Source organism: Rutidosis leptorrhynchoides, chromosome 7, assembly GCF_046630445.1.
Source record: "Rutidosis leptorrhynchoides isolate AG116_Rl617_1_P2 chromosome 7, CSIRO_AGI_Rlap_v1, whole genome shotgun sequence".
Lineage (NCBI taxonomy): Eukaryota > Viridiplantae > Streptophyta > Magnoliopsida > Asterales > Asteraceae > Rutidosis > Rutidosis leptorrhynchoides.
In genome coordinates this window covers 284,130,603-284,156,008 of record NC_092339.1, presented here as the reverse complement: position 1 = coordinate 284,156,008, position 25,406 = coordinate 284,130,603, and the positions used below count along the sequence as shown (strand labels likewise).

Sequence of the window (25,406 nt, the reverse complement as noted above, 5' to 3'; positions counted from 1 at the left end):
TTCCGTCGATAAACATATATTGAAAATAATACGTTTATGTAAAGTATTATTCATCAAGTACTTTGTTAACGTTTTCAAGCCATATAATAATTTCATAACTTATTTTCATATCAACCAAACTGTTAAATGTTTTATTAATATTTCTCAATCTAATAATCACACATATGTATATATTCATACATATCTATTTACACATAATTGTTCGTGAATCATCGAGAGCAGTCGAAGGGTAAATGAATACATGAACATAGTTCAAAGTTTTTGAGATTTCAACATTACAGACTTTGCTTATCGTGTCGGAACATATAAAGATTAAGTTTAAATTTGGTCGGAAGTTTCCGGGTTGTCACATATAGAGTTTTTTTTTTTTTTTTTTTTTTGTGTGCCAAAAACTGAAATAAAAATAGATAACAATTTTTCACACAAAAAAAGTGAAAAATTGGAGAATACATCAAATGATCATACTGGTCTTACATTCTACTAACCTAGATGATAAGGCCCATATGAAAGGCAAAGAAACAAAAACAAAAACATACACATACAAATACAGAGAGCTATTTGAAGACTTAACAAAACTAAAGCTCTCTCCCTACATGCTTGCTGCACGAACTCGAACACATAAGCATCTAAGTAAAATTGGAGGCTCTAAATTTTTTTAGTATTTACTAACCATTGAACAACATTTAACTTTAATCGATCTAGTGTAACGACCCAACATATGAGAACTCCATTAACACCAATGCGTTTCTAGTGGTCCTTCGCCCAATTTGTAATACACTAAACAAAAAGGCTTACAACCTTCTACAAAAACATAAACATTCATCATCCACTATAACTAAATTGACTCCACAATTATAGAAGCATCAACAGTTGATTCAACCATATGAATACTTTAATTCAAAATTTACCAAATAGCAAGCACAAATATGCGTTTCGTCTCTCAACCAATACCTCTAACTTAACCCTCACTTAACCGGTATCCCACGTTGAATATCTAACCAAAAAAATGTAGCTATCTTGAATGAACTCACTTGAATAATGCAAGCTTACACAAAACAAACACAAAAACGATATATGAAGCTACATAACCCTAATACGTACTAAAACCATGAAAACCTTTTCTATAGAATCCGTCTGTTGAAATTCAACTTCTTTATTCATATCGATCGTAGCAAGATTTCACAAAGCCATTAACACTGAACATGAGTGTCTTCAGATCTATCTATCTAAAGTTTCTTCATATCTATCTATCTAAAGGAAAAGAAATCCATATATCCCACCTCAATAACCCATATTCAATTACAACACCCACCCTTCAGAATCATAACCTGACATTCAAATTTATTGACCAAAACACCCACCCTTTGCCCCATATAAAAGTTCCCACGTCCTGTAGAGTTCCCCGTATCAATCTTTATTGTTTTGATTTAGTTGGACGTTCGTTGCTATCGAACATACCTTCTAAAAACTTTTCAAAAACTCCATTGTTCTTATCTACTTTATTATTCTCAGGGTTTAATAATTTGCCACTAACCTTAATACGTTTTCTACAAATTTCAACAGTTTGTACCTCATTCGTGCAATCTGCATCATCCTCTAATGATTTATCATCAGACTCCGTATCCAATTCATCGTGTAAATCCCACGATTTTTGCTTCTTCCTTTTGTGCCCTTTCGAAAAACTCCTTTAAACTATAGTGTAACACCGTGTATTTTTTTTAAATCACAGCGGAAACATATTATATTAATATTTACAAACCATACTTAGTAATTAACTGAACCATAGTTATTACAGTCATCCAGGTGTTACGTTAACCAAAAACTTTTACACACATATAGGTATCAAAATATAAACATCAGAGTAAGCTTGTCAAACACTTCCAAAAGCAACCATTCTCAAAACTATAGCATACAAAGCTTAACCTGCAAGGGAGGAACTGTGGGGGATTAGCATAAAGCTAAGTGAATGGAATTATCCTAACAGTCATAGGTATCTAGCTTCAAGTTAAGCATAATTGCATAACATCAAATAGAAAAACAACACAGTAATAAAGGAACGGCGGCTTGTACGGGCCATTAACTACTAGCTAATCGGGCTTGAGTTTACCGTTAGTTCCTGTTACTGTCTCCTTCATATAGTAATCCGAACGTAGGGGATATGTCATTCAATACTATACTACATGAATAGTAACACTTGAACCCAACCTCACAATTCAAGGTTGACCTCCACCCAGCTTCACAATTCAAAGCCGGTTGTCAAGCTTCACAATTCAAAGCTGACAATACTAATGTGTACACCATCACCACAAATAACATAGTATATCATATACTATCAAATCAGGTCAAACATAGTAGGACAACAGTAGCATAACATGTGACTACATACATATAACAATTAAGATAGTCCCACTCACCTGATAACCAGCAAGAACTCAGATGTCTTATATTACTGAGCCTTCTCTGTTCATTTATTACCTGAGAATATCATATCTCAAGTTAGTACATATCAAATCAATAATATCATAAATTTATACTCTAAACAACATCATATAGCCTAATATATCTATATATGACAAGTTTACATGGTTCCCCATTTAGTTGCAACTATTACACGCGTGTAAAACGAAGCGTAAACGTTATCCCATCATTTTGACCCAAATTAAAGTTTGATTCAGTGTTTTAAAACTTCACCGTTAGAAAGTAGACCTCATTACATTTCCAACAGTAGTTTATTCATCAAAAACGGAGTTACAGTTTGAAAGTTACGGCCAAAATAAGTTTTCCAAAAAGCTGACAGACTTCAACCGCGTGGGAGCACCTATAACCGTACGGTTGCATCTGCAACCACCCGGGAGCAGATGCAACCGTACAGTTGCACCCAAAATGACCCGGATACACCTCGTACCCATATGGGTGCATCCTGCAACCGTACGGGAGCTGTTCATCAGCACCAGGTCACTGTTTCATCATTTTGAGCCCCAAATCTCGTTTTTGCACTGTTTTGACTCTAAAAATCACTTAGGAATACATAATTCATATACAAACGTTTACTAACTTCAATTTGACATAAATGACACTTCAAATACAAGATTTGATTCAAAAACCCATTTTAACACAAAAACTAATAAAAACTAAAAATTAGATTGATTTAACACTTGAAATCACTTGTTAAATACCTTATGATGTTACTGAAATCACAAGACACGAATTCTAGTTAAAAAACGAGATCAAAAACACAAGATTTTGGTTAGGGTTTGTGAGGATTTAGAAGCGTATGTGTGTATAGAAATTTCCAAAAATGGAAATAAGGAGAAGCAGGAGTTTTAAAGCCAAAGGGGTTTTTTCATTTGGAGGAAACCTCTTCTTTGATACACATGGATATTTACCAGTTATCTGAAATAGGAAACACCTCATTAAGTGGTCCAAACGAGGTCCAATTTAAATCAACAAACATGTTCTGTGACCCTTGTCACGAACTGGTCTCAACTATATACTTAAATAATTATAAACATGTAATTATTAAAATAATTTATAACAACACGCAAGGGCAATTAGGACAATTACCACTAGGCCCAATGTGAGGTTGTTACATACGAAACCCATATCTTTCTTTGCAATAACACTCGATTTCAGTGAATTCTTCTTGTGCAACTGATAAGGCTAAAAAGGAACATATATTTCATAGCATTATCCCCCAAGAAAGACAAGATTTTAGTTGCAATTGTTCCATTTTCAAGTAATATTCGTTTGTATTAAATAAGTGCGAAGACAAAAGGCGAAAACGACGAATTGAAGACACAAAGGTCGAAAAAGCTCAAAAGTACAACATACAATTAAAAAGGTTCAAATTATTGATGAGGAACGTCTAAAAATGACAAGAGTACAAGTTACAAAACGCAAAGTACACGATATAAAATAGTACGCAAGGACGTTCGAAAATCCGGAACCGGGACATGAGTCAACTCTCAACGCTCGACGCAACGGTGTAAAAATTACGAGTCAACTATGCACAAGAATAAAATATAATATTTAAATAATTCATAATAAGAATAATATTAAATAATAAAAAGTTGTTAATTGAGCATAGTTAAGGGGTCATAAGTGAAAGTTTGAATTCAAAATTCGTCTATAAAAGAACGAATTCTGATCGATTATAGATCTATCCCAATTCTCTCTTTCTATCTTTCTGTAAACATATTTATATATATTATAATTTTAATTTTAATTTTAGATATTAATAATAATGGTATGTTAGCGAATATTGTAAGGATTTAAGTCAGAACTCTGTCCGTGTAACGCTACGCGATTAATCATCACTGTAAGCTATGTTCTTCCTTTTTAATTTAATGTCTCGTAACTAAGTTATTATTATGCTTATTTGAGCCGAAGTAATCGTGATGTTGGGCTAAAATATTAAGACGGGGTTATTGAATTTTGTACCATAATTAAGGTTTGGACAAAAGACCGACACTTGTGGAAATTGGACTATTGACTATTAATAGATGGGGGGTATTGTCTAATTGAGTGACAACTCATTGGAGTCTGTCGAACCTATCTTCAAATTAATTATCCTAATAATTAATAATGATTATGGTTGTCCTATTTAGTGACGTTCATATGGAATCTATTATAATCATTTAATTAATTATTCGGGTTGGGTAATTGATTATTCAAACTGATCAAGTGGGTAAATTAATATTCATATCTAATCAAAACAGGGGTGGATTACATACAGTGATAACTGGTGTAATTGTTGACAGAAGTGATAACTGCGTCACAGTTTAAATCCTTAATTAGTTGGAATATTTGACTTCGGGTATAAGGGTAATTTGACGAGGACACTCGCACTTTATATTTATGACCGATGGACTATTATGGACAAAAACCAGATAGGTATCAAATAAACCATGACAAAGGACAATTAACCCGAGTAACAATTAATTAAAATCAAAACGTTAAACATCATGATTACGGAAGTTTAAATAAGCATAATCCTTTTATTTCATATTCTATCGCAATTTTATTTATTGTTATTTTATTTATCGTCATTTATATATTTTACGCACTTTAATTATTGTCATTTATCTTTACGCTTAAAAATATAAAATCGACAAACCGGTCATTAAACGGTAAAAAACCCCCTTTTATAATAATATTACTACTTATATATATATATATATATATATATATATATATATATATATATATATATATATATATATATATATATATATATATATATATATATATATATATATATATATATATATATATATATATATATATATATATATATAAATATAGTTTTATAAAAATATAGTACGTAATCACTAGCTCCCTGTGGAACGAACCGGACTTACTAAAAACTACACTACTCTACGATTAGGTACACTGCCTATAGTGTTGTAGCAAGGTTTAGGTATATCCCATCCGTAAATTAATAAAACTTGTGTCATATTTTGTAGTATTTTGTATTAAAAATAATACTATTTCGTACCCTCACGCTACATCATCAAGTTTTTGGCGCCGCTGCCGGGGAACGCTAAAACGCTATATTTTTAATTTATATTTGTAAAAATAAAATTATATAAAACAAAGTAATTTTGGGGACACGTTGTGTCTAATAGATTTTTTTTTTAATTAGTTTTTATATATTTTCACTAGATTTCACTAGATTTTCACCCTTCTTTTTCTTTGTTTCTATCGTGACCACCAAAAGCAAAAGTAAAAGCAATGGGTCCCACTTCTTAATTGCCTACTAAAAATACCTTATTCATTTTCTTGGATGCTGTGCTTTAATAGAAATCAAAAAAAGAACGAAATGAGATTTGGTACAAGTTAATGACTGTAATTAATTTAATTGTTAATAAATCTAGTCGCAGATCATTTATATGAGATTTGGACTTATTTCATTTAAAAAAAAAAAACAAACAAAAACGTAAAAAAAAAAAAAAAAACAAAAACGTAAAAAAAAAAACGTAAAAAAAAAAACGTAAAAAAAAAAAAAAGCGAGTTTTGAGCCTGCATCAATTTTGAATCTGCATTATTTTGAGCCTGCATCAGTTTTGAATCTGCATCAGTTTTGAGCCTGCATAGTTTTGAATCTGCATCAGTTTTGAGCCTGCATAATTTTGAATCTGCATCAGTTTTGAACCTGCATCAGTTTTGAACTTGCATTCAATTTTGAATCTGCACTCCCATTTTGAGCCTGCATATAAAAAAAAAAAAATTATTAAAACAAAAAATATTTTTTTAAGATTTTGTCTATAAAAAAAATGTTTTTTTTTTTTTTAGTTTTATTACCTTTAGATTTTTAGACTATAGTCGCGACTTTTAGTATTAAGTTTAGTTTTGCCATAGTTATTTTCTTATTTTTATTTTTCGATGCCTTTTACCTATGTATCAATTACAATTCCAATTAATAATCTCTATTTGTAGTTTTAATTTTAAGATAGTGATAGTTATAAGGTTGGATTAATCGCGTGTTTTTAAAGTCTTATAAGCCACTCTTCGCCTTTTTCGTTTTTCGACACTTTTCGACGCGCAATCTATTTCTTCCTTATTTCTCGTCATTCTAGTTATAGGACATAGAATTTTATCTACATCTAATCTAATATTTCTTAAACGGAAAGAGAAATTATTTAAGCGGTTAAGTTAATAGACGTTGACATTTTTCTGGTTCGTAGTAATAGTTGGATTTGTACGTGGACCGGGTTGTTGGAGCCAAACAGTCCTCAATTATATTGAGACCAAACGAATCCTGCCCCTCTGCTGCATCTTTTGGCTATTCGAAACGTGGGCAAAAATCAAAAAAGTCTATTAATTGGATAGCTTATTTAAGTTTTTCTTATTATTTTTATAACTAATAGGATATTCTGTGAATGCACCGAGCAAGACGTTCACCGCCTGTCATACGATCACCGCCTGTAACTCGATCAAGGCATTTAGCAAATATCGCCGCCGTTGATTTTTCTTTAGAATCGTCATCTAGTCGACCAAATACTCAAATTTCCGATAATCCAGTTTTTGAAACCAACCTCACAATTGAGAATCCGGAGATTGCTGAGGAAGAAACCATTAAATCAGAAACCTCTAGTGATTCGGATACAACACTTTCAATCATGGAAAATCTAGAACCTCTAAGTATGGAAGACCGAATGAGAGCCAAAAACACCGGCCAAGGTCATGCAATTACTCAACCAAACATTAATGCACCAGATTATGAAATCAAAGGACAAATTCTACATATGGTGACTAACCAATGCCAATTCAGTGGTGCGCCGAATGAAGATCCAAACGAACATCTTCGTACGTTTAGTAGGATCTGTACACTATTCAAAATCCGAGAAGTGGAGGATGAACAGATCTATCTCATGTTGTTTCCCTGGACTTTAAAGGGAGAAGCCAAAGATTGGTTGGAATCGTTACCTGAAGGGGCGATTGACACATGGGATGTTTTAGTTGAAAAATTTCTTAAACAATTCTTTCCGGCATCCAAAGCCGTGAGACTTCAAGGAGAAATTGTTACGTTCGCGCAAAAGCCAAATGAAACATTATATGAGGCATGGACAAGATTCGGAAGGATGTTGAGAGGATGTCCTCAACACGGTTTAGACACTTATCAAATAGTACAAATATTCTACCAAGGTGTCAACGTTGCTACACGGAAAGACATCGACATAACAGCTGGTGGTTCAATTATGAAGAAAACCGCAACTGAAGCTTACAAAATTATTGATAACACAGCCTCCCACTCTCATGAGTGGCATCAAGAAAAAGATATTTTTCGTTCATCTAAAGCGGCTAGAGCCGATTCTAGTCATGACTTTGATTCCGTTTCCGCAAAAATAGATGCTTTCGAAAGACGAATGGAAAAGATGAATAAAGATATTCACGCAATACGAATCAGTTGTGAGCAATGCGGTGGACCACACTTAACGAAAGATTGTCACATTGAACCAACGATGGAACAACGAGAGAATGTTTCCTATATGAACCAAAGGCCGGGAAATAATTATCAAAATAATTATCAACCGCCAAAGCTGAACTTCAATCGAAATCAAAACATTCTTTACAATCCAAATGGACCCAACAATAACTCGTATAACCAACCAACTCAAAACAACACTTTCAATCAACAAAGACCTAACTTGTATAAACCACCACAACAACCCGAAGAGAAAAAGACAAATCTAGAAGAAATGATGGCAAAGCTGATTGAATCTCAAACACAATTCATTACATCTCAAACCCAAACGAACGAGAGGTTTGATCAGTCATTAAGAACTCAACAAGCTTCCATTTTGAATCTTGAAAAACACGTAGGTACTCTTGCTAGCATGATGAGTGAGAGGGAACAAGGAAAGCTACCGAGTAATACTGAAGTAAATCCTCGGAATGAGAATGTTAATATGGTTTCAACGAATTCTGAAAAACCAGCACCAGAAGATGGGAAGGTTTTAGATGAGAGTAACAATGAAGAAATTACACCACCACCACCCGAGTATGTAAAGCCAGTGGTGGCACCATACAAACCACCCATCCCGTTTCCAAGAAAAGGAGTTGAGTATGAGCAAATGATAGGTAATAAAGATTGTGATACCTCTGGAAAGAAGAAGAAGAAAAAGAATAAGAAAGTGCAAGAAACAAAAGCCGTAAATATAAACCCGGTGAAGACAGTTCCACCAAAACCTCCACCTAGGGTAGGTGATCCGGGTGAATTTATTGTTCCTTGTCTACTTAGTGATTGTGTCATGTATGATGCACTAGCAGATTTAGGTGCAAGTGTAAGTGTTATGCCTCTTTCCTTATATAAGAGATTAGGTGTAGGTAAGTTAAGTCCAACGGATATGAGTGTTCGACTCTTTGATCAAACCATTAAGCACCCAGTTGGAATTGCTGACAACCTACCCGTTCAAGTAGGCAATTTAACCTTTCTAGTCGAATTTATTGTCATTGACATAGAAGAGGACCCAAACATTCCTCTAATTTTAGGTCGGCCATTCTTAGCGTCCACCAAGGCGTTATTTGATGTAGGAAATGGTAGAATGACACTTAGTAGTGGTGACAAATCGATCACCTTTATGATTCGAAAGACTGAATCTCCACCAACCAAAACCGTTGAACCAGCAAAAATGATTGGTAAGAACCATGTTGTTTTACCAACTCCAACGGTAATACTTAGCAATAATGAAACTCCTAAGTGTGGGGAAAATGAAGTAACACCTAATGATGACATGATAACAAAGAACCCCGTTGTTGATACGAAATTAAATGATCCCGTTATTAATAGTTCAATGAAGAAACTTATTAAACGGATTCGCGATGCTAGAACCAAGGGGAACTTTAAGTTATGTAACCGGTTAGTATCCAATCTATCACCTAAAGAAAAGGAGAAACTAGTTAAAATTGTGGATATTACACAGGAATCCGACCAATGGCTTAAAGAAAAAGTCACGGATATGCAAGTTGATTATGGACCAAGAGAAATTAACGATGAAGTTAATCACAATTTTGACACCACGGCTACCTAAGTGTGGGGAGATTCAAATGTTCTAAAAAGAAAATGCTATCTAGAGTTAGTTGTTCTGTTCTCGTGTAGTTCCGAGAATGGAACCCGATTGGTCTTTTCCGCTAGCAGACACTAAAGAACTAGTTTTCTCCCTCCATTCTGAATTTTTGTTTTGTAGGTTTTTTATGAAATTAATATGCATTTTAATTTAAGTTTTTAAAAACAAAATTTACTTTAATTCATTAAGTTGAAAAAATGATTTCTAAAATTCGTCGTGAGTTGAAGACTAGGTCATTAAGCCGAAATTACTTTACCCGAGGGCGGGGCGACAAATTTTGTTATCATTATTTTTAATTTTATTGATTTAAAGTATGCCAAAAATATTATACTTTATAAATTTTTGAAAAGTGGGGTTATAAACCAAACTTCAAAAATATATATATATATATATATATATATATATATATATATATATATATATATATATATATATATATATATATATATATATATATATGTTTGTATTTTATCTTATGTACAAAACAGGGTAAAACAACGCACTTTCAAAGACTGTCATTAAAGTTCAGCAAAAGGTACTAATTTTGACGACAAGACGCAAAACAACAAATATGATATAACAAATGAAGGAATGAACGATGAGGCGCCATCTATCATTCGACGAGCTTTGTAATTACAAACTCGGTATTTTTAATCACTTTTCTACGCTAAACACCCTCATGAATTTAAATTATAGTCTGATTTCATGCAAATGAGGGCATTGCATGATCTTAAGTGTGGGGAAGGGTTATAAATTCTCTCAGGTTTATACTTGGTTTATTTGCCAAATTTTGTGAAAATTTGAAAAATTTTCAATTAAATGAAGTCAAAATCATGTTTATACATATTTATGAACGGTGAAAACTAGGTGATAATACCGAAATTATCGTTACCTCGGAAAGGACATAAATTGAGAAACAACCTATAATGCTTGAATTCATTTAAAATGGAATAAAGGAGAATAAAAAGGCAAAGAAAGAAACTAAGTGTGGGGAGAATGTACCAAGTTATTCAATTAAAAACTATCTATCACATATTTTTGTACAAGATTATTGCAGTTACTTTTGTTTTGGATGATACTAATCAGTTTTACCATATTTACTATAATACTTTTGAAAGAACGATGGATCTACACGGTGAATCAATTCCATCATTTGAAGGAAGTAAAGTCTTCCGAAAAAGAAACGCGCTTCTTGATTTAGATCATGAAGTTGTCGTCCAGACCAGCTGTAGGTTGACGAAAAATCTAGAAAAGTCATCTCTAAAATCAGCAGGAAATCCACGGACCTCAGCATCAAACAGGGTCGCCATGTGGTCAGATTTATCCTAACCATGAGAAGGATTTATCTCGCACAATGGGGGGGCACCGTGCAAATTAGCTTGATAAGACTAATGAATCAAATCCCCAGAAAGGATAATCTCCTTAAAGATTAAAAATCAGCTTTTAAGACTGATATTACTCAATCCTAGAGATTGACCTTAAAGATTGAGAATTCAAACTCATGGAATTCAATGATATCTAAACTCGAGCTTGAACGAGAAAATATTTTGATCAAAATTAAAACCGATTTGTTTTCTGAAAACCCATTTTCAATGCGTTCATTACCATTGAACGTAAAATCCTGAGAATTCATCAGAATTCATTAGGTCACCTGAACCAAATCGGGTGTCAACCGTAAGAACGGTGGTTGCATAGCATGGTCGGAGACAGGACCTTGTGCCAGACCGAAAAATCATAGGATGATCTTTACTATTGCTCCTACCAAGGATAGTACTAGCATCCGACACGTTAAAAGACCATAACCAAAAGCATGTCATTAGACATTGCCTTAACAGTTTCTTGTTCATCGCTTTCCTTTACAACCGGACGGTAGTTTGCCGAAAGGTAATATACGGAACAAGTAAACTGGATGTGTGCTTTCCGATACCGGGATAGCAGTGGATTACACGAACCTAAATGTTTTTAGCCAAAATATTGATCCACAAATATATTTTGCAACACCAATGGTGGATCAAATCAGAAAACTTATCTAGGGTAAAAGCTAGATTGAATTTTCAAAAGATCAAATGTTTTCATAAAGATCCTATTTCCTAAAGGATCTAAATTTTTATAGTCATGTGGGACTGTAAACCGCCTTTCAAATGTGCACTTTGCTTTGGAAACCGAAAGTAAATCGGCTATTTGATTGCAAGTGTCGTTGACCTAAACCCGAGGCAACTGTGGATGACACACCCACCTTTAACCACATTGTTACTATCATTGTTCATATCGCCGTATTGAAGTCACTGATGTACAAAGTGTGAAGAATAAAGAAGTGATTCAAGTGTTTTTCAAGACTATATTGCTTGAGGACAAGCAACGCTCAAGTGTGGGGATATTGATAAGGCTAAAAAGGAACATATATTTCATAGCATTATCCCCCAAGAAAGACAAGATTTTAGTTGCAATTGTTCCATTTTCAAGTAATATTCGTTTGTATTAAATAAGTGCGAAGACAAAAGGCGAAAACGACGAATTGAAGACACAAAGGTCCAAAAAGCTCAAAAGTACAACATACAATTAAAAAGGTTCAAATTATTGATGAGGAACGTCTAAAAATGACAAGAGTACAAGTTACAAAACGCAAAGTACACGATATAAAATAGTACGCAAGGACGTTCGAAAATCCGGAACCGGGACATGAGTCAACTCTCAACGCTCGACGCAACGGTGTAAAAATTACGAGTCAACTATGCACAAGAATAAAATATAATATTTAAATAATTCATAATAAGAATAATATTAAATAATAAAAAGTTGTTAATTGAGCATAGTTAAGGGGTCATAAGTGAAAGTTTGAATTCAAAATTCGTCTATTAAAGAACGAATTCTGATCGATTATAGATCTATCCCAATTCTCTCTTTCTATCTTTCTGTAACATATTTATATATATTATAATTTTAATTTTAATTTTAGATAATAATAATAATGGTATGTTAGCGAATATTGTAAGGATTTAAGTCAGAACTCTGTCCGTGTAACGCTACGCGATTAATCATCACTGTAAGCTATGTTCTTCCTTTTTAATTTAATGTCTCGTAACTAAGTTATTATTATGCTTATTTGAGCCGAAGTAATCGTGATGTTGGGCTAAAATATTAAGACGGGGTTATTGAATTTTGTACCATAATTAAGGTTTGGACAAAAGACCGACACTTGTGGAAATTGGACTATTGACTATTAATAGATGGGGGGTATTGTCTAATTGAGTGACAACTCATTGGAGTCTGTCGAACCTATCTTCAAATTAATTATCCTAATAATTAATAATGATTATGGTTGTCCTATTTAGTGACGTTCATATAGAATCTATTATAATCATTTAATTAATTATTCGGGTTGGGTAATTGATTATTCAAACTGATCAAGTGGGTAAATTAATATTCATATCTAATCAAAACAGGGGTGGATTACATACAGTGATAACTGGTGTAATTGTTGACAGAAGTGATAACTGCGTCACAGTTTAAATCCTTAATTAGTTGGAATATTTAACTTCGGTTATAAGGGTAATTTGACGAGGACACTCGCACTTTATATTTATGACCGATGGACTATTATGGACAAAAACCAGATAGGTATCAAATAAACCATGACAAAGGACAATTAACCCGAGTAACAATTAATTAAAATCAAAACGTTAAACATCATGATTACGGAAGTTTAAATAAGCATAATCCTTTTATTTCATATTCTATCGCAATTTTATTTATTGTTTTTTTATTTACCGTCATTTATATATTTTACGCACTTTAATTATTGTCATTTATCTTTACGCTTAAAAATATAAAATCGACAAACCGGTCATTAAACGGTAAAAAACCCTCTTTTATAAAAATATAGTACGTAATCACTAGCTCCCTGTGGAACGAACCGGACTTACTAAAAACTACACTACTCTACGATTAGGTACACTGCCTATAGTGTTGTAGCAAGGTTTAGGTATATCCCATCCGTAAATTAATAAAACTTGTGTCATATTTTGTAGTATTTTGTATTAAAAATAATACTATTTCGTACCCTCACGCTACATCATCAGCAACGCACATGAAGCTCTGCAATCTAATGTAGGACAATGCGTAGGATAATGCTGCATATCCTATTTATCATGCTTAAACCTTGCAGAGTGTAAAAAACTCAGTTCTATAGGAAGATCAACGTCAAAATAAGAGTTATCCTAGATAAGCCCATTTACGTTGGGCTAACAGAAGATGTGGTCCCATTATTTTTAGAAGATGAAATGGGCTTGATAGGAATGTTAAGCTATTATATGCTATTTAACCTCTACCACTATGGCATAAAATAGGAAATCTCATAAAATAATTAATAATAATAATAATAATAATAATAATAATAATAATAATAATAATAATAATAATAATAATAATAATATTAATAATATTAATAATAATAATAATAATAATAATAATAATAATAATAATAATAATAATTTATCATACTCATCATCATATCATAATCATCATAATCATCATAATAACAATCATAATATATATATATATATATATATATATATATATATATATATATATATATATATATATATATATATATATATATATATATATATATATATATATATATATATATATATATATATATATATATATTAAGTATAAATTGTAATAATTTGTAAATAAATATTGCAAGGAAACTACTACTATGTGATATAAACATTAGAAAATAATAGATGCCATCCAAGTTGTATAATATTACAATAAAACCATTCTACACGTCAATATCTTTGTTCTGTTTGTTGATGAATCGGATGGCTTAGAATGCCCTTTGTATTTTATTATTCTGTTTACAATAACTAAACCATATATATATATATATATATATATATATATATATATATATATATATATATATATATATATATATATATATATATATATACTAGTTTATAATTCGCGTTTTTGCGGGATTTAAATATGAGTTAGTGTCATAAGTACGTTAGAGTGTTATTTTAATGACGCTTTGATAATCGTAACATATATTAAGTGTGTAAAGTTAAGGAATCATGTATAAGTTGTTATCAAGTGTGTATAGAGATGATATTTATGTGCGACAACTACATATCTCTTATATTTGTCGCGCATTTACCATGAATTTTTCCTTATTCGTCGTGACTCGTGTCCCGTTAATGGGTGTTAAATTTTTTCATCCATGTTAGTGGCCTGCGGATACCCACGAGTGTTAGAACCGTGGAAATGAGTCAATCATGTTCTGAATAGGTCCTATGGAATATATATATATATATATATATATATATATATATATATATATATATATATATATATATATATATATATATATATATAGGAACTCCATAGAAACCAACAATAGCCAATTCACTTCATAGAGATAAGGAAGTTGTGGAATGAAAATATCATTTTTACTCTAGCTTTGCTTGATAGTCATGTGTCTATTCGTTTACATTCATCATGTTCATGCAATCTATGATCCTATACGTGATATCAGAGCAGGAGCTTCAACGAATCGAAGGTGATACGCAAGAACAGCGATAATGTCCGAGTTACATTCATGCGTCAGAACTATGATCTTCATGATTCGGACATTACATAAACTTTTTAAAATTCATAAACACAAAACAAAAAATCAATTCACAAACACTTTCTGATCATTATCATTATCTCATAATCAATATCAGAAATCAGATTACAAAAGATGAAATGCTACTGTTCATCTTCGTTTTTCATGAACATAAACTTCAAATTTTCAATTCGTTCAATCATGATTCTCAACACAATCTGATTATAGAAATTTGATCCCTACATGAATTTAAACCTTCATGCATCATCAGATTCCATTAACTTCATCCGATTTGAGGTTTTTGATCTCCTATTCATCGATAAACCGAAAATGTGACCGATTTGAGCTCCGGAGTAATCTAAGATGAAATATCAAAAAGTAAAAAATGCAGAAGTACTTAGATTCATCCCACGAATGTTCTGCAAATTTGAAGATCTTAATTCGCTGAATCGAATATGAATTTTGGAGTCAAAGTTTTGGAGAAAAAGCAAAACGACTTGTTCTTCATCAAATTCGAAATCTATGTCATGTTTGGTTAATCTAATGATTTTCGAGTGATAGGTGATGATTTAGAACGATTTTCATGAAGGATTCAAGTCCTGTAATCAACTTAATCGAGAGGTTGATTTTTGGTGTTCATCATGTGATATGTTGTTCCGAATTCACAACTAAATTGGAGAACAACTAGCCAACAATCAATAATCCAATAAGGAAGAATATATTCTGAAATATGAAAGCTAGGGTTTTTATTGATTGATAGTCAAGATTACAGAGAAATAAGGGAGAAATGTTTACAATCGTAAATTGAAAGCTAAAACTACCACAGACTAGCTAGACGCTACTTATACAATGATCAATTGCAACAATACTGAACTAATTCCTAACTAATTCTTGTTGAACGTTTGAACTGGTTCGTTGGCGCCCAAAGTCAGTTGTTGATGTTGACTTTGGTTGACTCTCAGGTTCAGCAAGATGCCATGTGCTCATCACGTAATCACTTTGAATTCTCATCACATACTGCTCACGTGCTCAGTAAATGATTTATATCATTATCTCCCCCTCAAAAACATCCTTGACCTCAAGGATGGGTAGAATTCAAATCAAATTCTGGGTACCGTTGAAGAAGATCTTCAGCCAATTCCCAAGTAGCATCATCCTCCATCCTATTTTGCCACTATACAAGCACGTATACTCCTACACCATTGTTTCTTTTCACCATTTTCCTAGCTAACACTTTAGATGGAACGGTATTCAATAACCCATTGGGATCCAAACGGGGTAGAATTGGATTAACCATTGGTACAGAACCCTTATATAATTTGAGCTGAGAGACATGAAAAACAGGATGAATTTGAGCTGATTCAGGTAATTTCAACTTATAAGGTACCAATCCAATTTTAGCTATCACTTCAAATGGGCCATAGTATTTTGGTGACAATTTGTGGTGTTTTTACCCTCTCACAGTCATTTGCCTATAAGGTTGCAATTTCACATATACCCAGTCTTTCAGTTGAAAAGATCTATCACTTCTATGTTTGTCTGCCTGGTTCTTCATCCTATCTTGAGCTCGTTTTAAGTGAAAATTTAACACCTTTAAAGCTTCTTCTATAGCCACTAATGACTTTTCAACAGCTTCCACTTGACTATTGCCTTTAGTATACATAATAGGTGTAGGTGGGGTCTAACCATAGAGAATTTCATAGGGTGTTGCTGTGGCAGAAGTGTGGTAATTAGTGTTGTACCAATATTCAGCTAAAGACAACCATTTGCTCCAATCTTGTGGCCTATCTCCAGTCATACACCTCAAGTAACATTCCAAACATCGATTAACCACCTCAGTCTGTCCATCTGATTGTGAGTGATAGGCTGTAGACATCTGCAGTTTAACCCTAAGCACCTTGAATAGTTGTTGCCAAAATAAGCTCAAGAAAACTTTGTCTCTATTGGAAACAATGCTCTTTGGTAAGCCATGGAGTTTGTAAATGTTATTCATGAATTGTTCTGCTACTTGTGCTGCAGTAAAAGGATGTGACATAGCCATGAAATGTGCATATTTGCTAAGCCTGTCCACCACCACAAATATAACAGTTTTACCACTAGAGTTAGGTAACCCTTCCACAAAATCCATATAGATGTCATTCCATACCCTAGTTAGAATTGGAAGTGGCTGTAATAACCCTGGTGAAGCAGCCAAATCTGGTTTAAACCTTTAACAAGTTGAGCATTCTCTAATAAACTGCTTAACTTGTCTTCTTAACTTTTTCCAATACAATCCAATAGTGATCATTTGAATGGTAGCATTTACACCTGAGTGTCCACCTTGAGAATCACAATGATAATGTTCAATTAATTCTCTTCTCAATTCATCATTAGTACCCACTACCACTTTACCTTTCATCTTTAACACCTCACCATCCCAGCTGTAACGTTTGGAACAGGAGGGTTCACTCTGCAACTTTGCAATTAGTTGTTGCAGATCAACATCTTGTGATACACTAGCTTCAATCCTCTGAGGTAAGTCGGTAGTGATAGTAGAGAAGAGCATTTGAAACAACTGACCACTACTTTGCAGCCTAGAAAGGGAATCTGCAGCTGCATTATCTATTCCCTTTTTATACATGATCTCATAGTCATACCCTAACAACTTAGGTAACCATTTCAATTGAGTTGGAGTTGACATCCTTTGATCTAGTAGGTATTTAAGGCTAATGTGATCAGTCTTAATTTTAAAATGCCTATCCAATAGGTTCCCTCTCCATTTCTCTAGTACATAAACCACTGCAATGAGTTCTTTTTCATAAGTGGATAACACTTGATGCCTTGGAGCAAAGGTTTTGCTCAAGTATGCTATTGGATGTCCATCTTGTTGCAGGACAGCTCCAATACCTACCCTATAAGCATCTGTTTCAACCATAAATTCCTTCAAAAAATTTGGTAACTGTAACACTGGTGATTGTACCAGTGTAGGGATGGCATCGGGTCGGGTTTGGGTCGGGTTTAGGTAATCATGGACCCGAACCCGATTAAGAAACCCCGCCTGAAACCCGTCGAGTCTCCATTTACTTACATACTATCAGGTTTCGGGTTTCCCCCGGGTAAATGGGTATACCCGATTAGTCATTCTATATCTATTTTTCAATAAGTTACCAAATTAAATTATCGAAAAATAACTTAAACTACTTCATGTTTAAAGTATTATAAAATATCACATACAAAAATTTGATTGAAAAGTTTCTAAAATACTCAAATACACAAAGTATATAAAATATAACATCTCGAAAACTTGTTGTGTATGAATATATTGAATAAAATTATACTCGTTTTTAAAACAAAAAAGAGAAATCTTTCATACATTAATAATATAATACTAATACTAAAATTTTACATAAAACTTATTATTAAAATTTCTCGAGTCGGGTATACGGGTATGCAGGTCGGGTATACGGGTCGGGTAAATGGGTTTGTATCCAAAACCATACCCGAACCCGAACCCGGAATTTTTTTTGTAACCATCCCTATACCCGGCCCATGCCCCGAAGGACTCGGGTCAGACCCGGCCCAATTATAACGGGTTTCGGGTTTCCCCATCGGGTACGGGTCATTTTGCCATCCCTATACCAGTGCTAATTTCAAATTTTCAAAAGCTTGTGTAGCCTGGTCACTCCAGCTAAACCCATCTTTCTTGAGTAGTTTAGTTATTGGTTGACTAATGGAAGCATGCCCCTTGATAAACCTCCTATAATACCCTGTGAGGTCCAAGAACCCCCTTAATTGCTTCGGTGATATAGGGATTGGCCATTGCTTCATTACCTCAATCTTTGCAGGGTCAGTGGAAACACCTGCTGCAGTGATCACATGTCCTAGGTATTCAACCTTAGGTGTTGCAAAAATACACTTTGATTGTTTGGCATAGAGTGTATGCTGCCTCATCAGTTGTAATACCATATCCAAATGCTGCACATGCTCATCTAAGTTGGGACTATAGATGAGTATATCATCAAAAAACACCAACAAAAAATTTCCTTAAGAATTTCTTGAAGATTTCATTCATTAAGGATTGAAATGTAGCTGGAGCATTAGTGAGACCAAAGGGCATTACCAGAAATTCATAATGCCCTTCGTGGGTCCTAAAAGCTGTCTTAGTAATATCATCATCAAACATCCTGATTTGATGATATCCAGACCTCAAATCAAGCTTAGAAAACACTGTGGACCCACTTAATTCATCAATCAACTCTTTAATAATAGAAATTGGAAACTTATCTTTAACAGTCTGCTTGTTAAGTTCCCTGTAGTCTACACACATCCTTCAGCTGCCATCCTTCTTCTTCACCATCACTATTGGTGCAGAGAATGGACTCTGGCTGGCTCTTACGACTCACATGTCAAGTAATTCAGTTACCACGGCCTCTATAGTATCCTTTTAAGCTGGTGGATGTCTCTATGGTCTGACATTAATTGGCAGAGTTCCCTCCTTTAAAGGAATTTTGTGATCATGGCTTCCTTTTGGTGGCAATTTAGTAGGTACCTCAAATATATTAGCATAATCCTCCAATAGTTGGGAAATCTTTGGCTCTATACCTCTTGAGGTTGTGTGTCCATGCCATAACATGTAACAGGATAAACACACAAGCACATAGATGCTAAATAAGCCCCTTGTGTAATACCCCGTCAGAATCCACTAACGGCGTATTAACTCTGGTCCCAATGCTTGGCTTAACCTCTACATAACAGCAATGTTCTACAGCGGAAACAACTAATACCTGAGATAAAACATGCAAAACGGATCAACATAAAGTTGAGTGAATCTACATGTTTAGTAAATCATTTCGTAAGTTAGGCCACAATATTTTCTTGGAAAACATCATAGGAAAAGTATACATTATCATGAGCACTTGATTATAAAGCTTTAACCTTTGTGTAGGCCGAGCCAACGTCTTTAGTTTACCCTATCATGGCGCTACACCAATGAAGTGTACGAGTTTACCCTATCATGGTGCTACACCGATCAAGTGTACGAGTTTACCTTATCATGGCGCTACACCGATCAAGTGTACGAGTTTACCCTATCATGGCGCTACACCGATCAAGTGTACGAGATAATCAAGCTAAGGGATTTTTGACCTGAACTCATATGTATAGTTGTTTAAGTTACTTGTGCCTAATATGTAATACATTTGTAAAAAGCATGCATCTCATCTCTGTAAAAATGTAGTAGGGACTGTAGACTCACCTTAGCAAAAGCACTTGAATATCTTAGCAAACCGTACTGTAGTCGAACAATCTCGACCGAACAACGCAACCTAACCATGTAAGTCATCTTAAGTATACACATATAGCTCAAACCATGTCAATCCATAGTGTACGCAAAGTCCTAGTGCTCAGACTAACTCAACGAACAAGTAAAAGTCAACTAATCCAAGCAAGTCAACAAAAGTCAACCAAAGTCAACCCAAAAGTCAACTCGGTCAAAGTGGTCAACTAAAGTCATACATATCAGTAGGTCATACAAACATGATCAATAAGTCAAACCTAGGTCAAGTATCACTTTACAAATCATAATTAAGCATATTGCACTTTTGCACCTTAAAGCATGTCTTAGAAATTCGCACGTCGTAGAAAGATCCAACTATAGCTCATAGCACATAAATCATTAAATAATGAACAACTCCAGATCATAACTACACTTAAAATTGATTCCAAAAAGTCTGCCCAAAGCCTCATACGATAAATAAAAGTCCAATATCAAAAAGGGTCTAATCATAGTTCATTACAGAAATTTCTGCCCGCGCGTCAGTTTTTAAACATTTTTCATAAAATATAGAAAATAGATCTTGATATACGGCTAACTGGAATCAACTCAAATCATCTCAAAATTTTAGTGATAAAATAATCAGAAACATTGCTTTAGCCAATTTGTACAGTTTTGCAAACCTTTACAGACTCATCAATTTTTAATCATCAACCGAACACATCACTTAGACGAGCATATATCTCATGGAAAATCACGTTCTTTCAAGTTAGTATACAAATGAAACATGTCATGGAACACTTAAAATAACATATTCCAGAAGATAAAAGTCTCAATCAATTCCAAGTTCACTCTAGCAATTTTTATGTAACTTTGAAAAACGATTCAGCTCACTTTAAAAACTAAATCTTCGTTTCAACATAACGGGAGCATTACACAACCTTTTGACGCAAATCTTAAGTCTAAATTGCTTAAATTTTCACAAGGAATACAGTAGTACACTTTATATAAACTAAAATACAAAGCATGCAACTCATAAAATTCAGATATCATGTGAAACCCTAACGAAACTTCGATTAATCATATCTTGAGCATACGATAACGAAATCATGCAAAATCAAAGTCCAAACGGAATAGTTTTTTGATCTTTATCCATATAGATAATCATCCAAGATTAGTTCATAAGTTAATTTTATCAGATCATTAAAATACAAATTCATTTTTTATGCAAACAACGTCAATCGACCAATTAAACGATAAACGATAACACAAGACACCATTAATTGAGCACTAGACTTGATTACACTATGTAATTGAACAAAAATCAGATCTAATAATATTAGGGTTAGTGTTTATACCTTAAAACACAAATCAATTAGTACTAGCGTGTAGAGGACGATCAAAGGAAGCACTTTCGTGTAGAACGCAAGAGCAAATAATCAAAATTGAATGGAGGATGATGATGATGATGAATTCGATGATGGGAGGGTGTTAGGGACTGATTTGAGTCGTGGGTTTAGGGTTAAGGTGAAAGAGATGTGATTAAATGCCTTTTATACTTATTTCCTTAATTAGGTTAGGGCTTAAATCACTAGTTAATCACACATGGGCTAAAATTAATCACATAAATGGGTGGGTTTGGGGAATTTCGACCATGAGGGTCCAAGAGGGAGTCCATGGGCTTGTCTTGACTAGTTGATGCATTCCTTGTGTAACCCGTTAGGTGTCATTAGCCAAAAATGAAAATCGGAACGTTAAACGTCATTTTCTGCCGTTTTTAATCTATATAAATTCTAATAAATTGAAAGTATGTTTAAAACATAATAATTGCATAAAATAATTATTAAAAGTGAAACACTATTCATTTCGTTATTTTCTTGTACGCGCGTGGTCCGTTTTGTGATGACCCGGCAATTTCCTACCATTCTCGACGATTCACGAACAACTATATATAAATAGATACATACATTAATTTGAAAATATTATTTGAAATAATATACGATTTAATTGTTGAAAATAAATATGAAAAATAATATGCGATGTAATGAAAACTATTATTATAAATATATATATATATATATATATATATATATATTTATAATAATAGTTTTCATCGCATATTTATATATATAAATATGTATATAAATATTACTTGTAAATATATAAATTATATTAAACTCAATGGTTTAAAGATATATAATATATTTATTTAGTAGTTAAACTTGCTATTTAAAACTCTTTATATATAGAAAGAGAATATATTAAAAATAAATGATTTCGAGCTTAGTTGGTAAACGTCGGTAACACTCGGTTGACGTTTCGTTAGTTTTAATATAGATATTGTACATGTTCATGAAGGATTAAAATAAAAGTTGGACTGTAATTTGATTATGAAGATTTTAGGTTTGTTAAAAAATATTTTTACATTGTTAAGTTTAAATATTAGTACTCCGTACATATAAATTGGAACAGAAAATAAATATTTATCGAACCTTTTTGATCAAGTTTCAAACGGTTAATGAGTGAAATAATTAAATATATTTAATCTAAAAATTTGGGATTTTTAGGGATACTTTTATACGTTAACTGTTTAGCAATGGACACGATATAACACATCCTGGGAAAAGTGTCGGTAGAATACTCCAAGGATTGAGAAGGTGTCTACTGTGTTAACATTGAATTCATATAATAATAATAATTTATTAATATATATATATATTTATATTTATGTTTGTAGGCAGAGAGGGATATATAGATACATGATACACATATTAACACAAATCATCACCACCATCTCCTTCTTTTCGCCACCACCACCTATAACCGGCGGTGACCATCCAACCAACACATCCACCATCGTTGTCATACATAACCACCACCAAGTTATTTTATTTACTTGTTTACTCAATCATAACCATCACCACCACGAGACTTACCACCGGCCACCATAACCCGTCACCCCTCAACGTCCGTTGAACCTCCCACCACCTCTTGATTTCCATCTTCATCACCATGTCGATCATCACCTTCGAAGACTGTTGTTGGCCATCAAACCACCACCACTCAAACTGCTCCTGTATGCCACCTTTAGCAGTCTTTTTACTGCTGTTATCGACCACCAAACATCACCCAAGAACCCTCCCAATCGTCACTCAGATACTGCCTTATTTGCTACTTCTGTTGAGCTGTTGCTACTGCTATTATGCAGTCTGAGAATCACACCAACCATCGAGACTTATTGCTATATTTTTTTTTACTTAACAGGCTGCTGCTACCTCTTGTTTATGTTCTATTTCAAACCTCCGCTGAACCACCACTATTAACCTTTCCATCTCTCTCTCATCTCTCTCTCTTCTAATTTCTTTCTTTTTCCTAAATCGTGACTGCTCAGTTTTCTTTTATCTTCGGATTCAAGCAAACTAAATGTAAAACATTCGAACAATTACAGAATCTACCACCATCGACAAATGATGCATTAAGTTTCTATTCGGTATTACGTAACGAAAAAGAAGAAGATGAGGTTTACACAGTGACGGTCACGATGAATTACTAGTTACTTCTATTCGAATGATGATGAAGAACAATGGGTAAACGGGAAGATGAATGATTATGCGAAGTAGAGAGGATGTTGGAGGGATGCAAGCAACGAGTATGATGAGATATTGGATGAAGATGAACGTTGAATGATAATAATAATGAAATAAGATGATGATTATAATTATGATTAAAATGAAAACAGATGAGAAATGGTTATATAGATTTAGCCTGCGAATTAAAACAAAAAGAAGCAATGGATCGATGGTTTGGGGGAGTGTTAGGGGAACGAGAGGTCACGTGTTCGAAACTAGGCGACTACATATATTTTTTTTATTTTATAAAAAGCTGTTTTAATAGTGTGGGCTTTCTATATTGGGTAGCAGGCCATTAATTTTAGTTGGGCTGGGTACTAGTTTGATTGTTGGGCTATTAGACTCGGTTGGGCCGAATTATACAAAACTTGGTGAGCTGTAATAGATAGAACGAGGTATATATATATTGGGTTAGGACTAAATTCGAAAAAAAAAATGAATTGGATGAATGGTTAGGGGAATTTTCATGCGAGCAGGAGGTCATGGGTTCGAGTCCGAGCATAGTCATTACTTTGGAATTTTTCTTGAGGCAGTTTTACTTATTTTTATTATTACTCTTATTGTTGTTGTTATTGTTATTGTTATTATTATTATTATTATTATTATTATTATTATTATTATTATTATTATTATTATTATTATCATTATTTTTATTATTATTATCATTAAATATGATATTATTATTATTAATATTATTATTTTTCATTAATACTAGTATTGATATCATTGTTATAGATATTAAGACTATTATGATTATTATTAACATAAGTATCACTTTTAACAATATCGTTATTATAATCTGTATTAGCAATATCAAAGAAGGTTATTAATATTAGTAAATCATTCTTATCGAAAACTATCATTTTTGTTACAAGTAAATATTTTGTACTTAAAATATACTTAATACATATATTATAATTATAATAATAAGTTTATATATCATAAAACAAACATATTAATATTATTTATATAAATACTTATATATAACAAACTAATGATTTTTTTTATAATACTAACCATATATATAAATATATCAATATAACTAAATATATATATATCAAACATTTTTAAATATATATAACATTAAGTTATAGTTTATACTAACATATAATAATAACACTAATAATGATATATATATTTATTCGATTACAAATATATGTGTTAATATGTATATACATAATATAGGTTCGTGAATCTGAGGTCAACCCTGCATTGTTCAGTTTCGTCATATGTATTTTTACTACAAAATACAATAGGTGAGTTTCATTACTCCCTTTTTAAATGCTTTTGCAACATATATATTTTTGGGACTGAGAATACATGAGCCGCTTTTATAACTGTTT

At 32.9% G+C, this 25,406-nt stretch overlaps 1 non-coding gene across 1 annotated transcript; it reads right to left on the bottom strand.

Annotated features, from left to right (window-relative positions):
* Window positions 1–7,505: 7,505 nt before the first annotated feature.
* On the bottom strand, window positions 7,506–7,612 carry LOC139860748 (small nucleolar RNA R71). The gene has a single exon (XR_011763371.1). It is a non-coding gene; the product is annotated as a small nucleolar RNA R71 (small nucleolar RNA).
* Window positions 7,613–25,406: the final 17,794 nt, after the last annotated feature.